The following is a 6,796-nucleotide window of genomic DNA, read 5'->3' as shown; positions in this document are numbered from 1 at the left end:
TTGCGACTGTAAAAAGAACCAAGGAATACCTCCAGGTGCAAATATGGAATGATATTGAAAATAAACTGTAGATGAAAAGATAAAAGTGAAGACAGAGTTTAAACTATATAACTAGGGAAAGGGAAGAATATTAATATATACTTCATTTGCTTATATTTTCAAAATCAAACAGAACAAATTAAAATATAAAAATTATTACTTATAAGAAAGAAGAAAGGATATTGGACACAGGAGATAGGATGGAATAAAGACCGTGTATATGCGCCATGTTATTATTATTATTTTTTACTTTGGAATCTTTATGTTTAACGTAATTTTACATAGTTAAAGACAAAAATTAACCTAATCGTGTATCAAGTTGCCAGAACCACACAGTAAATGATTACTTCAAACTATTTTAAATGCTCAGTATTTTAAATTTACACTCCAGTGAGATATAAGGACAAATAGAACCAAAACAAAAACAAAAAAAAACCCTCTCCAACTTCACTTTGGTAGTCTTATTGTTAATATCTTGATTTTTAAACTACCATAGGTAAAAAGTAAGATAAAATCAATATAAATTACGTTAATGTAATCAGAAACCAATATTTTCAGTATAAAATAATGCAGACACTGTAAAGAATCATATTCTCTTTGTCACAACTGATTATTTATAATGTTTTGTCTGAATTAGTGTTGAAATAACTCAATGAACTTTTAATTCTTATAACAGGTTTGCATTCATTTAGGAATAAGAAACTGCGTGTATATAGAGTTAATACATATTATATAATTATACACATATAATATAAATATTCTACACCTTTTTTCTTAAAAATGAAGATTTCTTAGTTCTATCTACCCAAAGTTTTGAAAGCAATGAGAAAGATATAAGTAAAGAAAGTAAATTAAAAATCAAAGCCAATTTGAAAGAAAGGACTTGTGAAAACATGTCCATACTCTTATTAATGTAGAAAATTTTCTCTATATTAAAAAAATCAGGAATATTATTCAGCCAGAAAAAAAAAAAAAGGAATCATGCCTTTTGTGACAACATAGATAAACCCTGAGGGCATAATGCTAAATGTCAGACAGAGAATGAGAAAGAAAATACTGTGATTTCACTTATACGTGGAAATTAAAAATAAATAAATAAAATTTTAAAATAAGCTCATGGATACTGAGAACAGATTGGTGGTTGTCAGAGACTGGGGGTGGGAGGTGGGTGAAATGGGTGAATGTGGTCAAAATGCATAACCATCCAGTTATAAAATAAACAAGTCACGCTGGTATAATATACAGCATGGAGACTATAATTAATACTATATGGCATATTTGAAGGTTGCTAAAGGAGTAAATCTTAAAAATTTTATTATGAGAAAAGCATTTGTAATTACGTATAGTGACAGGTGTTAACTGGTCTTATTGTGGTGATCGTTTTTTGCAATATACACAAATATTGAATTGTTATGTTAGACACCTGAAACTAAAATAATGTCAATTATATCAGTAAAAAAAGTAGCCATACCTTCTATAATCAAAATTAATTGAGTGAGCTTCCTGATTTGCTGTATTTTGGAGGATCACTCCCGCTAAAGACTCATTGATTTCAGGTTGCAGTTGGTATGTTACTGAAAATTTCTGCCCCCAGGGATATGGGAGTTGTCTTTCTATAATTCACTATAAAGACTTTTTATTTTTGATATCTTGTGTCAGAAAGTGAACTAGAAGTGAGTTTACATTTGAGTTTATATTTAGGATTTGGGATTAACTACAAAACAAGTTTGGATACAACCTCTACGTGCTTAACACGCTAACACTTAAAAAAGGGCATAGCTTAAAATCAGTACCCAACACATGGTAGCTGAATAAAGAAACACTGATTCACATCTTTTAATATGAAAAGATGTTTAATATTTTTTGCCTTGCAATCATCCCAAGTATATTAATTGTATATCAAAAGAAATTCTAACTCAGTGCATATAATATAAATATTATGAAAACCACAAGTGCAACCCACATGTGTAATTTTAAATCTTGTAGCCGCTTTTTTTAGAAAGTAGAAACAAATAGATAAAATTTATTTAAATGATACATTTTATTTAGCTCACTATACCAAAATATTATCATTTCTGCACATATTCAGTATAAAATATTGAAATATTTTTGTTCCTTTTTAAATACTAAATCTGAAACTCAGTGTGTATTTTATACTTACAGCACTTCTCAATTTAGACTAATTGCAAAACAGGTACTCAATAGCCAAATATACAGTGGCTATTATGTTGGATAATACAAATCTGAAGTGTAAATAAGATTGTAGTAAAACATAGTGGAACTCTGATGTAACTAATGAAATACAAAAATTTACATTAATATAGTGAAAAGTAAACTTTAGTGACAAAAAGTATTATTTGATTGTTTTTCAGATTAGTCAAATTAACTATTTGAGTAGGGTTATGAAAGCACTAAGAATCATTCTCTATTTGTCACAATTATTTATTTTAATACTTGGTTTTAATTAATGTGAAATGGGTAATAAGCTTCTTTTAATCCTTATAAAATTGCTTACACTTATGTAGAGTAAGAAACCTATAAAATATTAAAATAGAAAATGTTTCTGTTACATTAATGGAAGAGAGGGAGAAAACCTGAGCTGAACTGACTTGAAATGAAGCTTCTAAATCCTTAAGTGACTAGCTTAAATTCAAATGCTGAGTGAAAGGCATAGCAGGAGTTAGCAAGACAACAGCTAGCAGATCCTGAGTGCTTATCTCCTGCCATGGAATGCCTACAGCACTCCATGTAAGGTGGTTACAATGGCCACCCTCCTTTTACTGCGGAGGATACATAAAGAGCAAGTAATTTTCGCAATGCTATAAAGGCAAAATATTGCTTCCAGAGCTTGGGTCCTAACCATAATCACATTATTATTCTGCCTTAGAATTCAGATGTATGAAATAATGTCGCACCTAAACCCAAAGTTGTCATTTAAACCAGTCAATCTATGCCAGTGTATATCAAATCAAAGTTTTTATTGTGCTTAGATGATATGGAAAACATCATATTTATAAATTACTAATTTGACATATTAAAATATTTGTACCCTTGATATTTGTGACTTGACCATTGCGATGCAGTAAGCAAATTGGATATAACTATTTGCAGCAGGATATGTCTTCATAATTCAGTTGGGAATCCTGATTTATTTTTCTGTTTACTTCAGTGGAGGTTTTCGTTCCACTTCTTTTTATCATCCCAAATATTCTAATCAATATACCAATTTTTGGTTAACTGTTTTCTTGGTCAAATTGAAGTGCTGAATTTGTAAGGTCTTGAAGCATTTGGCCTGGAGCTGCCACCATGGACATCACACCATAAGTCAGCCGAAGGTATATAGAGCATTGGAGAAAAGCAGACCTCTACTGGATAATGTAAGAGCCACACAGAAACAACTAAAACTAGTTCCTATGATAGTATTGACGTGTGTGTGCGCGCGCGCATGGGCGCGCTTATTATGGGAGGATGGAGAAATGAAGTAGAGTAAGGTCTTTCTAAATGAAACATTTGTACCTTCCTTCATTGTTTATGTTTTCCAGAAACACTTTTCATGGATTTGCAGTTGAGAGGGTAAACTAGAAAGAGTATCTAATATCAGTTATAAACTCTTGAGACCGTCCTTTCTGCTGTCTGGACTCACACTGCAGGCTCTCGATGGACCTCCCACTCCTGCTGTGGTGATTTGCCTCCATGATCACAGGAGTATTCTTAACATCATAGAGTTGGACTGCTTTTCATTTTTTGTTTGTGAGCAATTGAAATCTATGACGGTTTTTTGATTTTTTTCTCAGCATTTAATAAAGGAAATGACATCAACAGGCCATTCCTAAACCGGTAAGGTATAGCCTGAGCCATATCAGTTCTTTCTCAAACACCTTTTCCTCACTGGGACAAGAAGGATTTGGCTGTCACCAGTTAGTCCCTCTTCCATTTCCTGGAGTACACAGCTGAGAACTGGCATTTCTGGAACTAATGCTTTCTTTGATTCTCTGCCTGTGCTATGGGAGAATGTGTAACCAGATCTCCATTTCCATTACCAACTCACAGCGCTTCCTACTCAGCAGGTCAATGGTGCACTGGATCATTGAATTCTCTCAGTTTATACTCTTCTAGCTCTGCCTCATCTTCCTAGCATCTTTCTAAAAGAGCATATTCCCTAGGATCCTCTCCAGTCACATGCAAGCCTATGTAACACCCAACACATAAGAGCCCTAGATGCTGAGGTGTTAACCAGTTCCTATGTTTTGTAATTATGAATGTGAATGAATTAAAGGACAATGATATAGTAATATGTAATCTGATTAACTTTTGGGTATACTGTTGTTTATAAATTCTCTAGAGAGAATGTCAGAGAGGAAAGATTAATTTGAGGCCAGAATAGTAGGAGAAGGCACTCCCTCTCCTTATGATCCCCTTTTCTAACAGTCACATCTGCATGGTAAATCCCAGTAGACTCAGAACCGCTGGGGTAGACACTCCTGCTCTTTAGCATACCAGTGACTGATTCCATATCTCTGGTGTTTTCCAACTATCAATAGAAGTGTTTTCAGTCAACTATAGTACTTATTATTTAAGTAGTAAATGATACCTTTTCAATTCTAAGTTTTATCATTTATCCTACTTGTCATAATCTATATTTACAGATTATTTAAACAACAGTCAACAATGAGTTCTTCAGAATATGAGCTTTTATTCTGCCTTTTAAAATAAATAGATGTGTATGTACTAATTTGTGCAAATACCACTTGTTCCCCTTTGCTGCCATTTCTGTGACAGCAGTATGCAGGACCTTTCTTTAAGTGATTATATTCTGATGGGAAAACAGCCAAACAAAAACTGTCAGCTATTTCACATACTTTCTAAAGCTATTTGTATTTAGAAATACAAATTAACATCTAATGTGAAGACTTATAAATATGGGTGAGTAATGTGCTATAAATGTGCATTTTATTTTCTCTAAGCTTTAGGCAAAATAGACTGAAATTTGCCTGCTGAATTTTTTTAAAGTGGGTTATGTGGTTTTATGGCATTAAGATTGAATAGAATCATAGTAAATTGACATGCCTAGTAATTAAACAAACAAAAAAAGACATAAAAGAGTCAAGATACCCCACCCTGTTTTTATCCTCTGTTAGAAGAGTTACTCTTTAAGTTCTTTCTTGATTTGTGAACTCAGAGAAGATTTTCTACTGAAAAAAAAAAAAAAAAAAAAAGCCAGATTGTTATTTAGGGTCTTAGAGGTCTCACAGCTCAGTTTCTGACAACACTGTCAGCTGGAGAGTGCCTTGCCTTTGTTCTTTTTGGAGGCTGGAGAGGCAAGTTTCTGACAGAGATAAGTTTCAATGTTCTATTTATTTGTCATTTGGCCTTTCAATTGGGTGTAATTTATAAATAGCAAATCATTAATATGCTGAGTAGTTTAAAGAGCTTTTAAAACCACTTGAGAATGGTATAAAGAGATTGTTCTTGTTTTCTTGCTGTGACAAAGAAATGAGGGGAAAATATTAGTCACTGGCATGTTACAAGAAGCATCGTGCACTTTTTATGTTCTCTTCGAATGGATGGGTTGTTCCACTGAACAAGGAGAGGAAACTGTCATTCCTGGGTCACATAATGAAACACAATTCTCTAGTTTCTAACAAACAATTTTGTGAATGTTTTTCACAAAATTTAACGCTTTCGGGTATAGTGACATAACTAACATTTAATGAGGTATTCAATTTATAGGTGCTTTCACTTAAATTCCTAGCATTGTATTCAGGTATATATTTTTACTTGAACAAAATCAATTATGTTTTTGGTTCAATGCTAGGTGATGAAACTGTGGATGTGTTAATTATGAGAAAGACGTTGTTCTTTTTTGTAGTGAAAATTATAGGTGTAACCCAGGGACACTATTAGAGGCTACTTTGACACCCTCTATGGAACAATTGTAGCTTCTTGGGGACTCAAATTACTTTGTATAGTATGATTCTTGATCTATGTGGTAACAGAAAAGATTTTAAATTTCTTGGCTATCTGATTCTGAAATGGAAGGAAACCCATGAAATACATGAAAACATCTTGGGCTCAGGAAGTTATATGAAATTTTGTTAATATTGCCTCTTATTTATTTCACGTGTTTGTTTCCACTGCCACTGCCTTAGTCTAACTTACCAATGTTCACTTAACTGGGCTCCCTACACTCACTCTAACTCCATTCCAGTTCATCCTCTGATATGTGCTAGAGGAGACTCATGGAATGCTAATGTGAACATCCTTCACCCCTTGATTAAGGGCCTTCAACGACTTTTTATAACTCTTAGGGCAAAAATCAAAACCTCACGAGTCTTACATGGCCTGATATCTGGTCTGTCCCTGGTCTTCAGTCCTAGGTATCACACACTTCCTCTGCCTATCTCTGTGTTTCAGCCACACTGAGTTTCTTTTACTTTTTTAGGGGGAGGGGGGCGGGGGGAGGGAATTGGCACATCCTATTCTCTGCCTGGGACACTTTTCCTTCTACACTTTGTTTATTGAACTCCTAATCATTCATCTGTTGTTCAAACATCACTTCCTCTGGCAAGTCTTTTCAAACTCCCAAATGAGGCTAGGTTCTTTCATTAAATGCTCTCATTTTTCAAAGCCTGTATCTGAGTATGTCATTATTCATTCAGTCATGAAACTATAATTGACCCTTGAACAACACAGGTTTGAACTGCATGATTCCACCTATATGAGAATGCTTTTAATAAATATTATAAATATATTTTCC

Source organism: Pteropus alecto, unplaced genomic scaffold (assembly GCF_000325575.1).
Source record: "Pteropus alecto unplaced genomic scaffold, ASM32557v1 scaffold73, whole genome shotgun sequence".
Classification (NCBI taxonomy): domain Eukaryota; kingdom Metazoa; phylum Chordata; class Mammalia; order Chiroptera; family Pteropodidae; genus Pteropus; species Pteropus alecto.
This window is presented reverse-complemented; position numbering follows the sequence as displayed.